Raw genomic sequence first — 24,128 nt, 5'->3', positions numbered from 1 at the left:
ATCACAGAGGCAAAAGGTAAATGAGTGGCATAAATTTCTCAGGTCCGGAGAGTGAGTAGACTATTCTCTGCATTAGAAGGAATTAACTGGTAATAATGTATCACGTGAGAAAGAGGTGGGAGGACAGAAAATAGTGGACTTACAGGAAATAGGTGACCAAAAAATATTATGTGGGCAATAAAAAGATGGCGAGAATATCATGCTCGGGCATAAAATGGCTGAGCAGAATACATCACATAGGAAAGAGTTGTATGAGTGGAAAGTTGAGCATAGGCAAGTAAGTAGATTGGGAACAAAATAGAGCACAAGGGTAAGAAGTGGTAAAGTGGAGTATTTGGCCCAGGCAAGGCAAGAGATAGGTAGAAAATGTATATTGGCAAAAAGGAAATGTGCAAAATATGTCACATGGACAGGAAGTGAAGGGGCGTGAAATACTGCACTCTGACAGGAAGTGATTAAGTAGAAAATTACACACTGATGAGTCAAGGTATAGAATGTATCACTGGGACAGAAAATAGGTGAGTGAAATATTGCATATGAGGAGGAAGCCAGTGGGCAAAATATCACACACATTTAAGATGTGAGTAGGCAAAAAATTGTGCAAATGCAGGAAGTATAAGAATGGAATATATCATCTAGGCTGGATATGGGTAAAAAAAAAACAAAAAAACACACACACACATTTCCAGGAAGTGCTTCAGAAAAATAATTCAAATCAGAAAGAAGTAGTTATTAAGAACATATCAGTTTGTAAGTGGAAAAGCAAAATAAATCTCAAAGAGAGGAAATGGGCAAAAATTATCACTAGAAGCAGGAAGTCTATGGTTAGGAAAACCATGCAATGGTAGTGAGTGAGCAAAACATCCCATGGGTGAAAAACAGGTAGCCAAACTATAGTTCTCATACAGGAAGGGTAGAGAAACAAATCTGTATGACCAGCAGTTGTGGAAGAAAAAAATTCATAGAAAAGGAGGAAGTGGATGGCCTGAAATCCAGAACTTGAAGGAAGAAAATAGGTGAGCAAAATATATATTATGTGGAGAAAAAGTGATTGGATAGAAAAGTCTGCAGTAGCAGGAAGTAAGTAAAATATATCACATGGAAATAAGTGGGAATGCAAAATAAATCCCTTAGGTAGAAAGGGCAGATAGAAAACTCCAAACTAGCAGGGGGTGTATCAGGAGAAAAATTGATCACATGAAAAAGAAAGAGATGGGTTGAAAATTTTACAAAGATAGGAAGCAGGTGAGCATAATATTTTCCAGGTATAGGAAGGAGGTATGCCAAACATGATACACAGTCAGGAAGTAGTCAGGAAAAACTATACTTCAAGGAAGTGAGTGAGAAAAATATATTGTACAGGCAGGAAGAAAGGGCATAAAAGAGGCGGGAAAGGGTGGTTATACTGCAGAACATGCAAAGGCACAAGATGAGCAAAGAATACTATACTGGTAGGAATTGGTGAATAGAACATATCACACAGGACAGGAAAAGAGAATGTCTGAAGCACAGTGAGTCGGTAAAATATATCACATGGTCAAGAAATGGGCTTTAAAATATATCAAATGGCATGGAAGTCATATGTAGGATATAATGAATGAGCAGAAAGTAGTTGTGCAAGATATACTCCAAGTCCAAGAAATGAGTGTGTGGTAAATTGTGCACTGGAAGGAAGGAAAATATATCACTAAGGCAGTAGTGGATGTATCACACAGACAAGAAGTTGGTGGGTAGATTTTGTGCACTGGCAGGAAGAGAGTGAGTGAAAAATAATGGAAATGTAGACATAAGTTGAGAAAAATATAATACAGGCAAAAAGCAAGTTGCAGGACATATCTCTCAAGATAGCAGAGTGGGTATAAAATCCTAAACCAGAAACAGCTGCATCAGAAAAAAAAATACCACCATAGCAAGAAATGGTAGGAAAAAGGTAGGTGACACTATATGGAAGGAAGCAAATGTCCAAAATTTATTGCACAGATTGGGAAGTAAAGAAAACACATCATGTGAGTAAGAAATGAGTATACAAAATGCCACAAAGACTGGAAATTAGTGAGAACGTATACACAGGAAGGGAGCAGGCAAGCAAAATATAACACAAGAGCAAAAAGTGTTGGGGGTGAGGAGAAGAAATATGTCTTTTGGAATGAAAGGATGGGTAAAAATCTTATAAAAATGGGAAGTTGTGAGAAAAAATAGAGGACAGGTGGGAGAGAAAATTATGTCTTGGATGCAAATTAGTGATAAACATATTTCATACAGAAAGAAAGTAGATGATTAGAATAGGTATCACATGAACAGGAAGGCCCTGAGGACAATACATCACATGCATGGAATCTAGATGTGTAAAAATACAACACCAGGAGAAAGTAGTCAGGGAGAACATATCACATAGGCAAAAAACCAGGTGAGCACAATATACTTCATACAGATAATGTATGTGAGAGAATACTGCACTGTGAGAAAGTAGATAGAGTAAATATAGAACACAGAATGAATGAGCAAAAACTAAGAAACCATGCTATATCATATGGGCAGGAAGTAGAGGGAATATTATATCATTTGCACAGGAAGTGAATCTAAAAAATACTGCCCAGTCAGGAAATATATTGGAAGAATATGGCACACTGACAGAAAGCAGAGGAGAAGAGTTTTCCTGTACAAACAAGAAGTGAGTGGGTATAATATATCCCAAAGACAAAAAAGGAGTGGGTAGAATTTTATGCATGTTCAAGAAGTAGGGGGCAACAAATATAAACTGGGCAAGAAGTAAGTAGGGAGTACAAGCAAAGAGGAAGTCAAAGGATAAAATTTAATTCACAAGCAGGAAGTGGGTGGGGATGAAATATCACATATCAATTAGGGGGTGGAATTTTCTTTATGGATTAGAAAGGAGGGTACTAGATAGTCCACAACATCAGGAAATAGGTAGGAACAATATACCATACACAGGATGTGGATGTTGTAAAATATTCCACAGACTAGAAAAAGGATGAGGAAAAACAAATTAAACAAAGTAGACAAGTAGACTTTCATGTGCAAGTAGGAAATAAATGGGTATAATATCTCAAAAAGGCAAAAAAGCGAATGGGTAGAATTTTACACAGGTACAGGAAGTGTGGGGCATAATATATTTCATAGACTGGAACCATTGAGAATGGAGTAGAAGCAACCTAGCTGAAATCTCTAAACTTTCCTTTCCACAAAACTTTAAAATAATACTTCAAATTAAATTTTGGAGTCCCAGAGTTGACAAAAGGTCAGGGTGAAACGTTTTTATGGACTAAGAAAACTTAAGAAGTTGGCAGGAAAATTTTGTGACACCAGGGTAGAGAACTATTTGGAGCTGCCTACATATGCAGCAGCTGTAGCAGCAGGATCTTTGTGAACTCACAGCTCAGAGATGGTAAGGGGGTCAGAAGTCCCTAAACCTCAAATTATTACACATCAGGTCCAGGGTTCTAGCTTCTTCCCCTCATCTCCATCTCCACCAGGGCAGATAAGAACCCTATAAAAGCCGTTGGAGGGCTTTTCCAACTTTGGGCTCCCTGTTCCACAAGGGATCCTAGGAGAAGTCCTGGGAATTCCGTACCCTAGCAGGAGGTCCTTGCCCCTTCTTTCCCAATACCAAGGCTAAGACTAGACAATAGCTCTTTCCACTGTCAAATTAAATGGCAAATAAAGGAGAGTTTTCTCTCTCTTCTCATATTATATTTTGGAATCACTTCCCTCACACCATTTTAAATCAAAGGTGAGATAGAGTAGAATAGTGATCAAGTCAGGAAGACCTCAATTTTAAATTCTCTCTCTGATATTTTGCTACTTCAATGACCCTGGGTGACATTTTAACTCCCTTAGGCTTAGTATTCTCACTTTAAAAATTGGCATAATAAGAACCAGGGTGCCTGTTTCAGGATCAAGTGATATAGTGTGAAGCAAACACACATACACACACACACACACACACACACACACACACACACACACACACACACACACACACACCTAGTAAGCATTCCCAAATACAAATGTTTCAAGGGCTCTGTTTGTTTTGTTATTGTTTGCTTTTAGACAGACAAGTTGGCATGGAGTTTGTACGAGCACTGCTCAAAGCTGTCTTTTGGGCCCCATTTATGGCCACAAATGATGATTCTATGCACATGTCCAATTTTCTATGGACAGTCAGAGAAATCTGACTTCTGGACATGGAATTTGTAGTGGCTGTGATTAAAATTCCCAGCTGACCAGGCTGCCTCCAAAGAGTGTCATAACAGAATAGACCAAAGCGCTTGGGAAGAAGAATATGATAGGAAATTTGCATTCAGCCATCACTATCAATCTTTCTGGAACACTCCAAGCATCATTATTCACACTGAGGCCATCTCTTCACTTGCAAGTATTTCCTAAACAAAATGTAAGTCTGAGTAACTGAGCAATTCATTTGAAAGTGTTTCAATACACCAAGCAGATTTGCATTTATGGTGAATGATTCTTTTTAAAAAGCCTCAATATATAGGATTTTGAAAAGAAGCATAAGCACTACCTTTAACATAAATAACAGTAATTGTCATAAACAATAAGCACACTTTATGGAGGGGCAACTGTAGCACAATGGCTGGAGTTCTGGGCTTGAAGTTAGGAAAATATGGCTTCAAATCACCTCGGACTCTCGCTGGAAAAACCTGGTCAAGTCATTTCACTTGTAAGTCAAAGATGAATGGCTGGCTATCTGCTGTACTGGTGTCAGAAGGAAGAAATCACAGATCATCTCCCACACAGCCTACATGTAAAGTGGAAGGGGTATATGAATTGACTGTGTGTGGCTGATGGCGAGGCATAGGATAGATTTCTCTGGAATCTAGTATAGCTGTCTCCAGGGGACACTTTTTTCCTGCCTTGAGTGTTACAGGAGGAGCCAGGAAGCTAGCCATTCTACTCTCCTCTGAGAGAGGAGACTAAATATTGTTGGTCAAGGTGCATGGTTTTAGGATCAATACTTTAGTCTTTGGAGCCTAAGCCCTTCACCTAGCATCAAGCAGTTATTGTTGCTCAGACTCTCCCTGACTCCATTTGCGGTTTTCTTGATAGATACTGGCGTGCTCTGTCATTTCCTTCTCCACCTCATTTTACAGGTGAAGAAACTCAGGTAAACAGGGTACAGTGACTTAACCAGGGCCACAGAGCTAGTAAGTGTCTAAGGCCAGTTTTGAACTGAGGTCTTCCTGATTCTAGACCTAGTTTTATATCCACTGCAGTGTCACCTAGTTATTGCCAAGTACTTAATAAATCCTGCTATATTGAGCCCAACAAGCATTCTATGAGCTATACAAGGGGAATAGAACCCTTGTTTTAGATAAGAGGAAGTTGAGGTGCAGAAAGCTTGAGCCATCTGGCCAGGGTCATATAATCACAGAATCAGGTCTTGTTCTCAGATTTCCGGAATGTAAGTAAAGGTCTCAATTTCCTAACTCAATGCCAGTAACATTATCCATTATGAATTATTATGTATCACTTGCTAATTAATATACACATTCGGGAATACTTAAAAAGTGATGTTCCCATTACCAGGATTGTGGCAGATACAGACAGTATTTGCATCATAGCACCAAAAGTCTATTTATAAACTTCCCTTTTACCCTTGGGCCTTGCCTACATTTCTCCTTTATTATTGATCCTTTTGACTCCTTGGGTTCACCAAACCATATCCCTTTCTTTCTCCCAAGAAAGAACTCAAAATCTAGATTGTCCAAGAAGTCTTTCCAGACTACCTCCATTCTTTGTAATTTGGTTTGTGCCTTCCCCTCTCTGCCCCAAATGTCTTAGAGTACAAAACTCTGGAGAGCTTGAAATTACCTAGAACCCTATACTAGAAATCAGAAGACCAATTCTTAGGTAAGTAATCTTGGACAGATTACTCTATCTCCCTATGCCTCAGTATACTAATAATCTGCAAAATGGGAATAATAATAATAATAAATGAATTATGCTAATAAAGTGACTGTAATGTCCATATCTTTTGACTCAGATATCCCATTGTTAGGCAAAATACATCCTTGTTAGGTAGATATTCCAAGGAGGTCAATGATTGAAAAGAAAGTTTCCAAGAGCTAAACTATTTAATACTATAATTTTTAGTATTAAAGCATTAGAAATAAAGATGTTCATTGATTAGCAAATGGCTAAACAAATTGTATATATGAATGTAATAGACTACTACTCTACTATAAAACATACATTAGACCCGTAATTTCATTAATCCCAGGTAATTATATATCTCCTTCTTCAAGGTGAGTTGGCAGGCTCTTAGCAACAAAGTCTTAGACAGTTACCTATATTCATAATGGGTTAAGTGATTAGCTCAGCGTTAAAGAGTCACTGTATGTCAGAAACTAGACTTGAATCCACAGCTTCCTGTTTCTGAATGTAACTATTTACCCTCTATGAAATAGTGGCAGACTAGATAGTATTAAGAAACAACAAAAGAACAGTATAAAGGAGGGAGGGAGAGAGAGAGATTTGATGCAGACTGAAGTAAGAAAAACTTGGAAAATATAATACATAACAGTAAAAATGGAAAGAAGAAGCAACAGACACTGAAACTGAAAGCTATAAAATTAATCTTGATCCCCAAAGAAGAGGTCCATTTATTTTACACATAAATTACATTACCAGTAATGGTCAAAGGCAAAATTTGAACACAGGTCTTGGTAATAGGTCACTATCCAGCCTTGGACTAAGAGTGTGGAATATTCCATTCAAAGTCAAATTGGACATCGTGCTCCTTAGCTTTAAAGACCTGCTTGTAATTTTAAGGGACAGTTCTCAGGAAAGAAAAAGGGAATATATTGGGAAATGAAATATAACAACATAAGATGGATTTTTTTCTTTAAAACTCCATCTACCTTACATAGTCATTGGGAAGAAAAAAATTCAAAGTTATAAACATAAGATATCATTAACAAAAATCATCCCATGGGTAAATATTAAGTGGAGATGACAACTGGCAATTATGTAGTGAATTCATTCCATGTAGACAGGCAAACTGGAAAACTCCAGAAAAGCCAGGTACTTCTAATTGTTTTTGTTTTTTTAAGCCAGAATATTTTAAATGGTTCTGACTGGATAACTCTACCATTCAGTGGAGATCTTAGCATATCATTGGTTACCAGATAATAATTCTAGCTGTTTGTATCTTAAATCTTCAGATACTGCACATTATAAGTGATAATTAAAAACTTATTAGTCTACAACCTAGAAGGCCAAGTATTATAATTAGAGACTAGTAAATCCATAAAGGATCGACTACTTACCAACAACTCCATTTACAGAGTTTGCTCTCTCAAGCAGTCAAGGATCTGTTTTTTTTTTTTTTAATTAATCTTTATAATTATAACTTTTTTTGGACAGTACATATGCATAGGTATTTTTTAACAACATTATCCCTTGTACTCCCTTCTGTTCCAAATTTTTCCGCTCCTTCCCTCCACCCCCTCTCCTAGATGGCAGACATTCCCATACATGTTAAATATCTTATAGTATATCCTAGATACAACATATATGTGCAGAACCGAATTTTGTTGTTGTTTTTGTTGCAAAGGAAGAGTTGTATTTGGAAGGTAAAAATAATCTGGGAAGAAAAACAAAAAACAATGCTCACAGTTTACACTCATTTCCCAGTGTTCCTTTTCTGGGTGTAGCTGATTCTGTCCATCATTGATCAATTGGAATTGGATTAGCTCTTCTCTATGTTGAAGATATCCACTTCCATCAGAATACATCAAGGATCTGTTTTTTGTATCATTGGAGACCCTTCAACATGATTCAGTTGAAAAAGGAAAGCTCAACATCTTGTTTTCAATGCATTACTAAGTACTTCTTCTAGTAACTAAAAAGAGCTTGGGTGCTTAACTTGGCAGCTTTGTCTCATTAACTTCACATTTATTGGACTATGTTAAATAGACAATGCCTTGTACATACTAGGTGCTCAATATATGGTGGGCAAATGAATGAAGGCATCGCTCAATAGCAGGGACAAGCGAATTCTTCAAAAAGCACCCCAGACTGACAATTCTATATTTTTATATTCCTTGACTAGTTTTTATGACATAGAAGACAATGTTTTGTCCTGTTAAAAGTGACATATTTTTGACCAATAATATGCATTCTTTCCTCTTTAAACATTTTAGACAGGAAATTTTGCATTTTAGAAAGGCTTTCATGTAACTTCACTTTTTTGGATTTGAAGAAATTAACTGGTGCTCATGTGGCACAAACAATAACTTAGATTTAGATAGATAGGTAGAGAGATAAATAAACATCTCAGTTTCTTCATCTTGGGGAGAGGGAAGAACAGATATACCAAGACTGTCCTAAATATCGGATCAAAAAAGATGATATAAAGTCCTTTATACTGATTAGATCATCTTTCCTCTGAATTCTATAAAGTAGAAAGAGTGGAGGGACTGCAATACCTATGTTACAGATGAGGAAACTGAATCACAGGCACACAAAGCACCTTAGCCAAATTTGCAGGCAATAAGCAGTTAATGTTGGCCTCTAGTCCAGGTTTTTTGGCTCCAAGATGATGGTGGGATTTTTAGAGTATCAATATAATAATTAAAATTATGGGAAAAGAGGAAATGAAAGAGAGAAAGAGGAAGCAAAAGAAGAAAAGATTAATAAAATATTCTAAAAGTTGAGTCAATATAAGCAATAGACAATGTGAAATGTGTATATGCATATAGCTCTCTATATTTCCCATTTTCAGCAGTTTCATTTAATTGTCTTTCTTTTCTTCCTTCACTCCCCCCTTACTTTACTCTAACCTTCCTTTTTTCTTCATTTTCCTCTCTTTTTCTTTCTTTCTTTTTTCCCTTCCTCCCTTTCCTTCCTTCCTCCTTCCTTCTCTCCCTCCTTCCTTCTTTCTTTCTCTCTACCTTCTCCAATCCTTTGTTTAATTCAGATGTGAAAAACCAATCTTCCTTTCCTTCTCATTTTCCCCCTCCCCATCCTTATTGACAGATCGCTGTTGTCAACAGCAGGGCTCCCGGAACCTCAGAAGGTCTGTGCTAAGTCCAGCAGTTGTAATTATAAAGTAGGATTTTTTTTTAGCAGGTGTGTTGTTGTTCTCTCTCTCTCTCTCTCTCTCTCTCTCTCTCTCTCTCTCTCTCTCTCTCTCTCTCTCTCTCTCTCCTCTCCTCTCCTCTCCTCTCCAAACTATAGGTGTTAGCCCATTTATATCATCTAGATGGTTGTTATTTTTTGTTCCTGCTGCTTTTGGAAAGAGAACGTGAGGGCTGCGATCCACTGGGCTTCTGTAGCAGTAAGGCAGATCGCCCCCCAATCGCACGGTTGGGCACTGCGGTCAGCACAGAGGGGCAAAGACAAGCGGTCTCTCCTAGATGGATTTGCAATGTTATGTCCTCTGCTGGTCTGAAACCAGACTGTGTGTGTGTGTGTGTGTGTGTGTGTGTGTGTAAGCAGTGTACATGCTTCTTGTTTCTTGCTGGAAAAGCATTTGATTTTCAGCTCTAACGAAACCGCAGTCTCCAAATCAGAGCTGTTTTAGGGATAACACTAGGTCAGTTTCAAGACAAGGAGTCAAACAGGCCAGACCCTTCACTGGGTCTACCATACATTTATATGGTTGTCCCTGATCTTTGGCACGCTGAGGATGTTGCTGGGGCTGCTAGTTCCCAAGCCTCCAGGGAGAGAAGCAGGCTGATGAGAAGGGCCCGTGATGCCTAGCTCCAAGGATTTTTGTTGGAGCAAGAAAATATCTGTGAAAATATTGAGCGGGGGTGGGAGAAGGTAGGGGGTAGGAGGCAAGAAGGAGAGAATTGGACAATGTACGAGTAAATATGGGATATTGTGAATCATAAGGGACGTGAGACCGCTGAGAACTCTAGAATAAATTAACATGATGCCTTCTAGTGCCATCTACTGCTTAGTTCTCGAGAAACACAAACAGGACCAGTTGAGAACCTTCCTTTTCCTTTCTATTCTATACCATCCCTTGGGGGGAAATGTAAATTACACTGTCATGTTGGCAAGGGTAATTACCAACAAATCTTGTTTGCAACACAGGTTACAAAGCCCACGTGCCCCTATCTCTAGCACAGGAATAACAAAAGCATAAAATAAGAGAGAACCCATACTACTGTACAGGAGGAGAAAGTGTTTGCTCTGGATCCAGAGAGACCTGCACCCAAATCTTGATTCTCCCTTTACTCAGCATTGGATCTTGGGCACTGGTCTCACCAACTTGGGGGTGGATGTCAGTGACTTTGGATGTCCCTCCTCACTTAAATCCTCAAATTCCATGGCCTCATGGGAAATTACTCTGGAAAGTTAAGGATAAAACCCCTCAAAATGGCGTGCCAGTGGTGGCCATGGGCCCAAAGTCAAAAGACATGCTTTTTTCAGTCTCTACTCTAACTCTTACTAACCATATTGTTGGCCAAGTCACATGATCTCCTCAAACTTTAGTTTCCTCATCTGTCAAATGAAGCCTATAAACATAAGGCCCATTTGAAGGCCAATTATGAAGGTGCTACAGTGACAATCAAATTATTATTCATCATCATATGCTATAAAGGAATGAGGAAAAAGCCTAAACAGGCACAAAATGGATAAAGTGGTGGGATACCTCCAATGTGAAGTCACACATCACCTCACTGATTGCATCTGAATGTCTACTGCATAGAGATCTATAAACCATTGACCTTCAAAAGCAGGCACTAGCAACACAGGCAAAGGTCCTTTTCTCCAAGCTCAAAGTGAGTGGCACTTGGCCTTTTGCTACAAAGGCAAGAGTGGCTGGAAGAGGTGATGGTGGGAGCAGTGGCATGCTGAAATGAACAAGTTTAAAGCTATATATTTTAATACACATTGTCTGGGGAAAGAAAGGGGGAAAAGAGTTTTGTAAAAATCCTATTGGGGTGAGAAAACTCAAGCTCCATATTATTTATCACAAGAGGCCCTTGTGATGGAAAGTACCCTTTTCCTGTAGCAAAAGGTCAACTACCCAGTCCCACAAATAGAGTTGCAAATATTTTTGGAAAGGCAATGATAGTAGAGTCAGGAGAGAAGGGTTTGAATCATGTCTTTATAACTTACTACCTGGGAGACTGCGGCGTTGTCATTTCAACTGAGTCTCTATTTCCTCATTTGCAAAATGAGATTGATTATAACTCCTTTTTTCATATGGGGCTTGAAAGTTGATCAAACACTTTGCTCATAATAATGCTCTGAGCAGTATTAACCTTCTTTTTGCAAGACAGAGAAGCAAGAAGCTTAGAGAAGTGATGTCATTTCACAATTAGCAAATATTTGAGGCAAGAATGGAGCTTAAGGTTCCTAGCATTCTAACCATTTTCTAACTCTGCCTGTCACTTTAGCTGTGAGGATCAAGTGAAATGAAGTATATAAAGCAGGATAGAAACATCAGCTCTTATCATTCTTGTCTTTAATTTACCAGGGATATAAACAGAAACCAGTTTGATCTCAAAGACTGCATAAAAAGCAAGCCATTTCTACACTGGATCTTCTAGCATCAAGTATGACTTCCCCCTATAAAGCTGTGGGCTCAGCATTATGTCTACATAGCCTTAATATGAGCCCTTTAGTTATTGAGCTGTCCTTGATGGTTATTTTTCTCATCTGTCACATGGCCAAGGGGAGCATTACTTTCTCCATTTTTTCTGAGGGGGGGTTGGGAAGGATTGGGGGGGGTTAGGAATTACTTTAAGGAATGTTTTCTTGACAGATCAAGGCAATATAGTGAAAAAACAAAACAAAACAAAACAAAACAAAACAAAACAAAACAAAACAAAACAAAAAACAAACAGTGGACTAGTGCTCTGAAGACCCAAGTTGAATGTTTACCTCAACTACTTCCTTACAGTGAAAACTGATAAAATTCTCTCTGGGCATCAATTTCATTAGATGGTAGTATAAAGAATGCTTTTCAAAATCCCCTCTTTCCCTCTGTCCCAGGGTTGTTTTGAAAATCAAATGAGGGATGTTCGTTGGCTCTAGATTAAAATACAAATGTTTGACATTTAACAACATGGCCTCGATCTACCTTTCTAGACTGATTTGATGTTATTTTCCTAAGTATACTCCTGGTCCCAGTCAGATTGGCCTACTTGCCATCCCAGAGATAAGATGGCACTTCTTCCTCCATGACTTTGCACAGAGTTTTGCCCTTGCCTATAAATTTTCCTACCTCATATCCCCTTCTAAGAAACACTAGCTTTCTATCTTGAAAGTTTCTTTCTTGAAAGCTCAGGCCAAGAACCTCCAGCATGAGACCTTGCTCATCCTATAGCTGTTCACATTTGACCTCCAAAAATGACCGTATCTTTGCTTTGGCTTCTGTATGTATATCGTTTCTTCCTCTCTCATAAGCATCAGGAGTGTAGGGTTTATTTTTATTTTTATCCCTGTATTGCTAGAGCCTGGCACACAGTAGGCACTTAATGCATTCTTATTGGATGGGGTTCAAATGAGATAATGTTGCAAAAATCCTTTGCAAAGCAAAAGGTATCATTATGATTCAGATCTTAATATCATTCATTAACATAATTAATATTACTACTTCTATAATCACCACATGTGTGTTTCCTCAAAACAAGGAAAACAATACACTAGAGGAGGGGTAAAGCGACACATTACTGAATTGTCTTCCGCTTTGCTGTGCCCCTTTTTTCATATCAATCTTCAGCGCTGGTCTGCTGGTCCAATCAATACATCCTGTCTGGGTGCTCAAGTAGCCTAAAATAGTCCCAGAAATAGAGTGCCCCTTTAGCCATGAATCCAACTTTCCAAATAGTCACTTGTCATAACCAAGGATTGATGAGGCATGCCTCCATTTGGATGATGTTTCCCCTAAGGGAAGAAGGGGAGGGGCAGGCTCAGTCTTTGCAAGGCTGCTTCAAATAATGACTGCAACTTTCCTCAGCCCCAAACACAAATAATGATAATAGCAGTAGTTGGTACTTATTGAGGATCTCAGAACTGTAGCTTCAGACCAGAAAGAACCTTTAAAGAAATCTGATAGAATGCCTTCTATTTATAATTAAGGAAACTAAGGCTCAAGGACAGCAGGTAAATAATCCAAAGCCACAAAAGGCTGTGGTTTGAACTCAGGCTCTATGATTCCCAATCAAGGATGCCATCCATACAGCAGGGCCTCCCCTTTATATTTTGCAAAGTACTTGATATGCCTCTTGTTCCTCATCACAAACCCCCTTGAGTGGGTGCTATTATTGGTCAAAATATATATTTTGCCCAGAGTGATGATTTTATTGTGATGGGGTATACCCAGTATGAAAAGTCCCTTCATGGAATGGGTTCCTCCACTTGTCGATTGGAACTGGCCTCCTGAGAGTGGCATAGAGTACCAAAATAAAACAAACATGGTATAGGCAACAGGACACTGGCACAAAAGACAGAGAACCTGAATTTCATTCTGACCTGAAACTCTTGCTAGCTGTGTGGCTACGGCAAAGCCATTTAAATGGCCTGTGCTGCTATCACTGCACTGGGAAAATGATGCTATTGCATTCAATATTTTCTAAGGTCCTATCTTGTTCTAAATGTATGTTCCCGTGAAAGGGGAAATGAATGGTCCAGGGTCCTTTACCTAATATACGTCAGAAGAATGATTTGAACACAGACCTCTGAACTCTGAAGCCAACACTTACACCCAGGCAGATAATGGTGCTAAAGACTGATTCTTTTGAAGAAGCAGTTGCAAATCTTCATGTATCACAGATACTCTTCACAGGCACGAATTGGTTTTAGAAATATTGCACCTGAAGGTTTATATTAATAGTTTATAGTTGTCAATGTTAGCATTTTCTTCCATCAATTGATCATGAGCATCTCAATATGTGAAGTTTCATTTTTTTCCTGCATGTTTTGGCACAGCCATCCCCAACTATTTGTGAGTTTCATTATCTTCAAAGGATAAATTAGCCTGTGAATGATGGCCAAGTCAGATCTTAACTCTCAGGCCATTTATATGCATAATTTACAAGCGTTTAAAATAGACTGATTGTGATATTTGCAAATAATTAAGGGATAATTTTATGACAGAAAATATAAAAACAGATGAACTGAAAGTGGCCTGATGACTTCAGTCAGGCTTAAAAATAAGCAAGACAGGTTTGCTATATGGAAATGGAGCTTTGAGTAGTTATTCTATTAATAATATTGACCAGCATCTCTCTAGTTCTTAAAGCTTTCCAAAATACTTTCTCCTTATAACCCTATGAAGGTACATTACACCACAGCGACCCCTAGAGTTCAAAGGTAACATTAAGAATCTTCCCAATCAATGGTAGGCTTTTATACTTTCAAATCTGATTTCAGTAACTTTAATTTGTTAAAGTCAATAAGTTAGCCATATTTCTTTTTGAAAAGCTTCAGCTGTTTATCCATATTCATGCATTCTCTGAGCACTGTTACCACTACTGTAGCCTGAGTAGGCAGCCATAGTCTCTTAGAAGAGTGTTCTCTATTCAATGGAAATGAAAGAGAGAGTTTAATCTCACTTAGGCTACTGGAAATAATAAAATGAGGCAAGAACATTTATGCTACCTATTTATGAATACCATGTCCTCTCCAAAATTGTATGTGTGTGTGTGTGTGTGTGTGTGTGTGTGTGTGTGTGTGTGTGTGAACACACTCACTCACAAATACAAACTATTCTCATTTGCCTATCCCACAGGGGAAATCTTCATAAGCTTGGAGTAGATATTCCACTAGCTCACTTAGGGGTTTTAGACTCTCTGGTTACCCTCAACCCGGTTAAAAACTTTTATCTGCTAAGCAACAAGATTATACGATGATCAATTCTGATGGACGTGGCTCTTTTCAACCATGAAATGATTCAAACCAGTTCCAATTGTGATAAAGAGAGCCATCTACACAGAAAGAGGCCTATGGGAACTGAGTGTGGACCACAATATAGCATTCTCATTCTTTCTGTTGTTGTTTGCTTGCATTTTATTTTCTTTCCCAGTTTTTTTTCCTTCTTGATCCAATTTTTCTTGTGCAGCATGATAACTATATAAATATGCACACACATATTGGATTTAATATATATTTTAATACATTTAACATGTATGGGACTACCTGCCATCTAGGGGAGGGATAATTTGGAACAGAAGGTTTTGCAGGGGTCAATGTTGAGAAATTGCCCATGCATATGTTTTGTAAATTAAAAGCTTTAAAATAAAAACTATCTGCTGATATAGTTTATTGGGCTGTGGCCACTATGCATGCAATAGCAATAGCAATAGCTATTTGGAGAGAGTCAGGTGGATCAGCATAGCCAATTTAAGTGGCTTGTCCATAGCCACACAGCTAGCAAGAGTTTCAGGTCAGAAAGAAATTCAGGTTCTCTGTCTCTTGTCCTATCACCTATACCATGCTTGTTCTGTTTCAGTACTCCAGGCCACTCTCAGGAGGCTAGTTCCAATAGACTAGTGTTGGTACACAGGTGGAAATCAGCCCTGAAAGGGCTCTGTAGCCCTCACATCAGAGATAGTAGTGTTCCCAGAACACACAAGCATTCAAACTCTACTGCAGAGAGCATACTTCTGTTGGGTGGGCCACATTGTTCAAATGTCAATTGTAGAATTGCCAAAAAGGCTATTTTATTTAAGACTATTTATTTTCGATCTCACATGATGGTTGAAAAAAAAACAACAGTACCAAGACACTCTTAAGGTGTCACATAAGAACTTCAGAATCGATTGTATGACATGGGAGATTCTGGCACAAGACCACCCAACACGGCGTGCCCTCATTAGAGAAGGGGCTGTGCTCTATGAGCAAACAGAATTGAATTAGTTCAGAAGAAACACAAGATACACAAAGTTAGAGAGAATCCACCCCAAAAGTTCATAGGGACTATTTGTGTCTGACCTGCGGCAGAATGCTCTGAGCTCATATTGGTCTGATCTCAAATATAGTGATGTCTATAACCTTAACCAATACAAATACAAGTGTGTGTGTGTGTGTGTGTGTGTGTGTGTGTGTGTGTGTGTGTATGTATATATATATATATAACCAATACAAATACAAGTGTATATATATATATATATATATTGAAATCTTTGCACATTGGGAAGGGTGGGATGGGAATGAAGAAGGGTAGCTTGCCTTGCAGGTGACCCAATGGAAACAAAAACATCTCTGTGATAGCATAACTGGGACAAAGGAATCATTATCTTAAGATATCATATTCAGAGCAAGTCATTGTGAATATGAATGTGTGAGGGGAACAGAAACAGGATTTTAGAACAAAGCGGAGGAAAAGATGAAGGTAAATGAATGTTCCTTTGTTTTGCTTCTTTTTAGCACATTTTCCCTGCTTGAACACAAGACTAGTGCCTCACACATAGCAGACACTTATTTCCTTGATATATAATTCAGTTACCTGCACAGAGATATCTGCTACAAGGGAAGGAAATGGTTTTGAGCCATGTTACTTGGATGCTCTTGGACAAGTCACCAAAACTGAACAAGTCATAATTTCTTCATCTATAAAGTGGGGATAATAATCTGATAAGATGTTTGTGAGGATTATCTGATATTCAATCCATTTTATTTGGCTTTTCTGCATATTTCATGTACTATTTTAATTCATATTCAGAGAAAGAAGATCACTTTTCTACTTTGGAGCTATAAATTCATATCTAGGCTAAAAAATCATGTAAAAACTGAATGAAAAACTTTAATAGTAGAACTTCCAGTCAAACAAAAGGTTTTTTTTTATCAAGAGCCAGGCTTATCTTGAGTCAGACACAATGGAATGAAATAATATCAAATTAAATTAAAAAGGCAAATGCCAAAGCACAGTCTCAGCATAGTTGGTATTATTGTCAGAGGAATACTACGCAAGATTCAAGGAAGGAAATGTCATTTCAGAAGGAGGGAGATCAGGTATAGCTTTGTGGAGAAAGTGACATTTATCCTGGCTCACAAGCACACAGAAATTTTTAAAAATAGATAAAAATATTACCTACATTATTCTCCATTGGATGGGCTTCCCATTTAGTCTACTGAGCATGTATATCAAGTTATGTGCACAGATATGTAGCTAGAGTAAATTCCAAATGGCCTAAGGGATGCTCTATAGCTGTGAATCTCAGGTCACTAATCTTAGAAGAAACGAAATTAGAGAAGACTTAGAAGGTTATATAAAAGGATGCATACAAGGGTGCATACAAGGGAGCATTAAAAATTATCAATGATTACCAGAAGGAGAAGTTAGTGGCTATGTAGTAAGATCGGAGACATAACTAATAGTTTAGACATCCTAGGCAACTACTGCCTGAGATAAAATGCATGCAATGAATCATCTTGAAACATCTTTGCAATTTTTGATGAAAAAAATAATTTAAGAACATAAGACAAATTCAACTTACTGGGAGGGAGAACCAGCTTCTTAGAGGGCAGAATTTCAACACTGGAATGGACCTCAGACATCATCTTGATCATTCATGGGAATTTGGGATCCCAGGCTAGTTTTGCTTCCTCAGAGAAGTCTCATTACGTCCTCCTGCAACACAGTATTAAAGAAATTGTAGCAATAGGATTCTTGCTGTTCAATCATTTCTTCTGTGACTCCTTTGTGACCACATTTGGGGTTTTCTTTTCAAAGATATTGGAATGGTTTGCCATTTCATAATCCAGCTCATTTTACAGATGAAGACACGAGGCAAACAGGGTTAAGTGACTTGTCCAGTGTCCACAGCTAGTAAATCTCTGAGGTTGGATTCAAACTCAGGTTCTCCTAATCCAGGGCAAGCACTCTAGCTGCTGAGCTACACAATGGGACAATTACTCTTCAATGAGGGGAAGTATTGTTACCTATTGGGGGGCAGCTAGGTGGCCCAGTGAATAGAATAGCACACTGGGAACCCGAAAGACTCTTGTTCACATGTTCAAATCTGGCCTCAGATACTTACTAGCTGTGGAACCCTGGGCAAATCACTTAACCCTGTTTGCCTTTGTTTCACCCTCTGTAAAATGAGAGGGAGAAAGAAAGGGCAAACCACTCCAGTTTCTTTGCCAAGAAAACCCCAAGTAGGGTCACAAAGAATGCAAAGCGAATGAAAGAACGGAACAACAACAACATGGGAAGGAGACAGTCTAGTCCATATGAAAACAGCAGAGGGAAGAGGGCAGAAATGAACAGAAATACACTTTGCTAGGTTGGTAACCACTTAGACCTAAATATATTCTTACTCATTTAGGAGCCATGACCTGAGCTTGTTTATCCTTAACTCTTAGGATCTTAGCAAGGAGTACATACAATAAACTTTGACATTTTATAAATTTCTCCACACTGAAGCAAGGTGCTGACTGCCCTGACAATGCTACTTGTAGCTGTGGTGAGGGATGGTAGGTGAAGGAGGAGTCAAAGTGCTACACTGAACACTGAGAGAGTATGGATGGACTGCTATCTGAACCGGCAGAAAGAATGCCCATAATGGACTAGATTTCTCATCTATTCAAGTATCAAACTGAGGAGGAAACAGAGCTGGAAACACTTAAAATGTCTTTAAAAATGGCTTAAAATGTAGAGGAATAGATATAGTAAGGTGAGATTGGGGTAAAGACTACAAAGAATATCTAGTTTGACTACAGGATAGAGAACATGAAGAGCTAGAATGTGAAATAGGACTGTAAGGATAAATAGAGCATTGCCAAACTGTGAAGACTCTTGAGCACCAGTGGAAGGGAACCATTAAAGGAACTGGAACAGAGAAGTGAACTGAATTGATTGATTGTACCGGGGAAGCAGTCATGTAAAGCCATGCTTTGCAGGAATAGAGAGACCAGAGGCAGGCAGCAGCACCAGTGAGGAGGTTTTTACAATACATGGGGATGGTGGTGATGAGGGCCCACACCAGGATGGTAACAGTGGAAACAGAAAGAAAAGGCCCGCTGTGGCTGATATTGCAGAAGCTGAATCAATGAGCCTTAGAAAAAGTTCAGATATGAAAGGAGAAGAAGGACAAATCAAAGATATTGAAGGGTTCCCATGGGAGCTGGGTTGATAATGATACCACTGACAGAAACAGGAAAATCAAAAAACAGGAAAAACACTAAGCTTACTTCAGTATTGCACATATTGCCTTTGAGGCATATCCACAATGAAGTGCCCTGCAGAGACAACTAGAAATGGAAGATCTCAGATCAGGGAAAGATATCAAGACCAGAGACATTCCTTTGAGAATCAGCCACTTAAAAGAGAGAAGTAAAGACCTGGAAGTGACTACAACTGCTAGAGGGAATAAGAAAGGGCTGAAGACATGCCCTTGGGAAATTCCAGAACTAAAGGGACAGGAACAGAAAGACAAACCTTTAGAAAACACAGAGAAAAGATGATTAGAGATGTGGGGGGAGAACCAGGAAAATTCTGATAAAGAAGGAATGGGAAGGAGAAGAGCCAGATAGTTCTAGAAATTTCAAGATAAAGAGAAGCAGTGCTATGCAGGAGGGAAAGCACTAGATTTAGAACCAGAAGGCCTTGCTATAAATTCAAGTTCTAGGCCTTACTATTTATGTGACTTAGGACATACAAATTAACCCTAGAGTAGTTCATTAAGGTTTATTCCAGATGAATCCCTACAATTCCAAAACATGAAGACTGAGAAAAGGTCTTATATTTAACAATCATTCAGTAAGTTAAGCAAGAGCCAGTTGCAAGGGCAAGGTATTAGGGACTTGAGCACAGGCCTGCAACAGTATCTGCCCTTGAGGCATTTGCAGTCATATTCCCCAATTTGGAGGGTAAGGAATGAGAAACTGAAGGAATCAGGAAATGTTTAATGTTGATTTTGGCACTCAAACTGAGCCTTAGAGGAAACCAAAATTTCAAAGAGACAGAGATGGCTTAGGGAAGTACATTTCAGGTATGGGGGACAGCCTCTACAAAACACTAAGCAAGGAAACAGTACCGTGTAGACATTACAATGAGAAGGTCCATTTAGGAGAGTAATAAATAATAGACAGAAAAGTGAAGAGGGGCCATGTCATAAGGGTCCTTAAATGGCAAACAAAGGACTTCTTATTTGAACTGAGAGTCATGAGACACCACTGGGGTTCAGAGAGTAGGGGATTATCATATCAAGATCCACACCTGAAGAAAGTGCTTTGGCAATTGTGCGGAGAGCATGATTAACTTCCAAGAGAACAATTTCAGAAGTATGATGAAGGCAGAAGCTCCATTGTGAGGGGCCGAAGAGGGATAAGCAGACACAGGATCCAGGTAACAAGGGGCAAGGGAAAACAAACTTTGTTCTCACCCCACACCCTTTTCTCAATACACCATTGCAATCAGAGGAAAAAAGGAATCTGCCTGCTCCTCTCTATTTCTATTGTTTTCCCTATACTACTTAACTGGCTAGAATATGGAGATGAATTATTATGATTAGTATTTCTCATTTTCACTTAATGAAGTGATATATTTCACTTTTAAATTTCAAAAATAGGCTAATCTAATGTTTTGTTGTTGTTGGATTTTTCTATTTCCTGCCAAAGAAAAAAAATCCAGTTAATTTTTGTTTCGATGGGGTTATTCATCGATGTGTGTATTTGTATACATGGGAGAGTGAGGGTGATGAGAGTCTCAAGAAAAAAAATTGTTTTCACCCCAACTTATTTTATTTTGTTGCTATTTTGATTCCATCTGAAATGTTCTTTGCATCAAAAGTGTATTGATTTTTCAAACAGGTAAATATTAGAAAAATTCTTAGAAAATTGGACACAGATTGTAGATCAAAGATGTGCTTTTTTTTTCTTTCTAGGAAATAGCATAATCCAGAATAAACAGGATACTCTTCTGAAACTCTTGTTAAAAAACAAAACAAAATAAAACAAAAAAAAAAACCATGTGTCATTTTTATCTTAAAGACCAAATTCCCAGAATGCATTTGATAACCCATCATCAATTAATTATTTTTTGAATGGCACCTAGATTCCCAGCCCTGCATCCTTCCTTTCAATCAGTACAGCCATAACCTCCAATAGTCTAAGAGTCCTGGGTCTCTGGGAATGACTGCAAGGTAATTCAGTTTTAGCTATCAAGTTGAAATTAAGCAAAATCGCATATTCCCACTGAGAGATTCTGAAAATATCACACAGTTCTAAAAAAAGACCAAATTCATATCAAACAGATGGATAAACATTAGTATCCTGTAAATTTTGTTTACTTTTCTTTTCATATCCCCAAGAAACTGCCATCAGGACTGGTTTTCCTAGTCTAGAATAAAAGAAGTAAAATGAAGATTTGTTTCCATTGATAGAGTTGGATGTATGTATATGTATGTGTGTGTGTGTGTGTGTGTGTGTGTGTGTGTGTGTGTGTGCGTGCGCTCGCGCACATTTATTTTTATCTCCCATTCACAAGTTAATAAAGCTGCATTGGGAATGTACCTGTCCCGGAATAAGAATGAATTCTGTTGGGCTTGACATTTCTTTTGCTTTCTTCTGTATGGCTATCCAAAGCTCTCGGTTTATTATTTATTCACTGGACACTTCATTTATACATCCTCCAATTAGAATGGCTAGGGCCTATTTTTGTCTTTCCTTATGTTCCCAGAGCTTAAAACAGAGTTTAATAAAATGTTTATTGACTTGAATTTACTTGACAAATCTTTATCAAAGAGATATTACGTGTAAGACCCTGTGCTAAATACCATAGAGGACCAGGTCTTTGCCCCCAAGGAGGAGATAAAACAAGTATATAACTAGCTATAATAAAGACAGGATGTGAGTGAGTAGCTTTAGAAAGGTACGAACAATGACAGGAGTTGAGAAGAGAGAGAGGTCATTCTTTTGCTTGGAGGATGGGGACAAACTAGGGAAAACTCCACAGAGGAGGGAAGAGATGAGTTGACTTTTTCAAACTTTTTGAAGATTTTGAGAGAGAGTGACGTGAAAAAAGGGAGTTGGTACACAGGAGGCACACAAGCAAAGATTAGAGGAGTATCTAGAACAATGAAGGGATCATTTGGGTGTGCATACAGGGTCCATTTGGGGGAAACAGTGAGAGGCTAGACTAAGAAAGTAAGTTTGGTCTGATTGTGAAGGGTGTTGAATGATGGCCCAATGGGCACGTATTCATTTTCTATGAGATAGTGAAATGCCATGCAAAAGAATGCCATGATTGAAGCTGGACATTAGGAAAATCCCTCTGGTAAATGTGTGCAGCATGGATTAAAAAGGGAAAATGAAGAAGTGGAGAAATCAGACCGGACACTGATGAAAAAGACCAAGTGATTCAGGCCTGACTTAAGACAGTGGCAGGGAGGATGAAATAGGAGAAGACCAGGAGAGGTAGAGCGGACACACTTTTGCAAGATGATTGAGTGAGAAAAGAAGGGACCCAGGAAATAAATGACAAGAATGATGGAAGAGCTGAGGAGTGACTCCAAAGTTTTAAGGTTGGTTTTATGAGGGAACAATAGTAAGTTATATGAACAGCATGCCCGACATTTTTAAATGGTTGTAACCATATCCAAACAAGGTATTATGTCTCTAGAAGAGGTTATTAAACTGCTAATTAAAATTAAAGTTTAATAAGTTATATTCAACACAAGTAGGAAACATTCATAAATCTAATGAATCATCTAATTAAAAACAAAACTCACTTGACTTTCATGAAGTTTCTCTGAAACAGAAAATGCTAATTTCATAAACCCTCCCATCTTTCATAGATTAGGTGTTTATTTTTATATTCACTGTTAAGTAGTCAGCTAAACTACAGTTTATACCAGCTCCTCTTTATCGTCTGTCTCCATAGTGACTTAGCAAAGTCTCATTTTACATCAAAAGCTTATACTGTTATATTGCCAATTATTTGGTTACTTTATAGGACAAAATTAATTTCATGTTAGCACACTGTGTCAGAGAAGAAAGAAAACACATTGAATTCACTTAATCAGCATATGACACCTGGCTTCACTTACAATTTCCCCCAGAATAAATTTCTCTGTCACTTGTCTGATTTACTGTGGTGGAAAGTTCCATCTTATTGTTGTTGTTGTTGTTGGTTTTTTTCTCATCCTCGATTACAGAAGTGTGTATGTCTCATTGCTGGAGTTAATGTGTCTGTTAACTTCAAAACCAACATTCCGTGGGAAACAGAAAGCTGGATGTGAAATCTGACAAGTAATTTGTTTGACATGTTCCTAGAGTCAAAGTTAGGGAATAATCAAGGCTGGAGAGGTTACACTAGTAGTAACCTCTCCAGCCTTGATTTTTCCTGTGATCCAAAGACATAGACTGTATAAACTCAATACCTTTTGAATATTGATTAATTTTTCTCTTTCTCTAAATTAATTTTTATGTTTTATTGATTTCTTTTCTTTTGTCTTCCATAGTCATTTACCAATACCTACTTCTCCTCACTGAGTCCTCATTTGTAACAAGGAAAACCCAAATAAGTCAAACGAAATGACAATATGACCACATCTGACAGTGTAATAGTAAGAGCCAATAATTCTTTATCACTCAAAGAAAAAAGTCTATTCTCTAAAACTGCAAAGGATTTGTGCAACTCATCTGAGTTTGCCACATTTTAATGTTCTTTTCATACACATTACTTCAGTCATTCTGTGGATCATGTTCTTGGTCTTTCTACCTTACTTTGCACCACGTCATAGAGTTCTTAAGGGCTTTCTCTAAAATTTCTCTCCTCTTACACAACTGGCCATAGTGAGTGATCTGTGTGGCTCTCAGTTCCTTTTTTTCTTCTAGCCCCCCTAGCAAGCTTTCTAGCTGGCACGCCTTTCCTCCCATGTGTGGTGCCAGCTTCTGTTAGATGCTAGAGGAAGTCTGGTCCTAGTAATTGCCTGGCAAGCAATTAAGGGCCCCTAAGTTAACAGATTCATATGCTATTGTCCCTTTTGACCTTGTATCCTAATAACAGTAATTAGACCTTGGCCTTGTTCATTTTGATGAGGTCCTTTCCCTGGGTCCCAGATCCCTAGAACAATGTAATCTATGTATGTATGAATTAGACCACTGGTCCTCCTGACACAACAGGTCTAGGTTACAATTGAGAGAGGAGGGCAGGCTAGTCTGTCACCAAATAACTC

The 24,128-nt window shown here is 38.4% G+C and overlaps 1 long non-coding RNA gene across 1 annotated transcript in view; it reads right to left on the bottom strand.

The window, feature by feature from the left end:
- Positions 1-24,128, bottom strand: part of LOC141548411 (uncharacterized) — a 320,862-nt gene that overhangs the window by 11,102 nt on the left and 285,632 nt on the right. The window contains exon 4 of the long non-coding RNA XR_012483938.1: positions 17,445-17,578. This is a non-coding gene — a long non-coding RNA (uncharacterized LOC141548411). The remainder of the gene's footprint in view (positions 1-17,444; positions 17,579-24,128) is intronic.

The sequence above is a fragment of the Sminthopsis crassicaudata genome, chromosome X, assembly GCF_048593235.1.
Source record: "Sminthopsis crassicaudata isolate SCR6 chromosome X, ASM4859323v1, whole genome shotgun sequence".
Lineage (NCBI taxonomy): Eukaryota > Metazoa > Chordata > Mammalia > Dasyuromorphia > Dasyuridae > Sminthopsis > Sminthopsis crassicaudata.
Note: the sequence above shows the minus strand (reverse complement) of the source record. Positions and strands in the feature narration are given on the sequence as shown.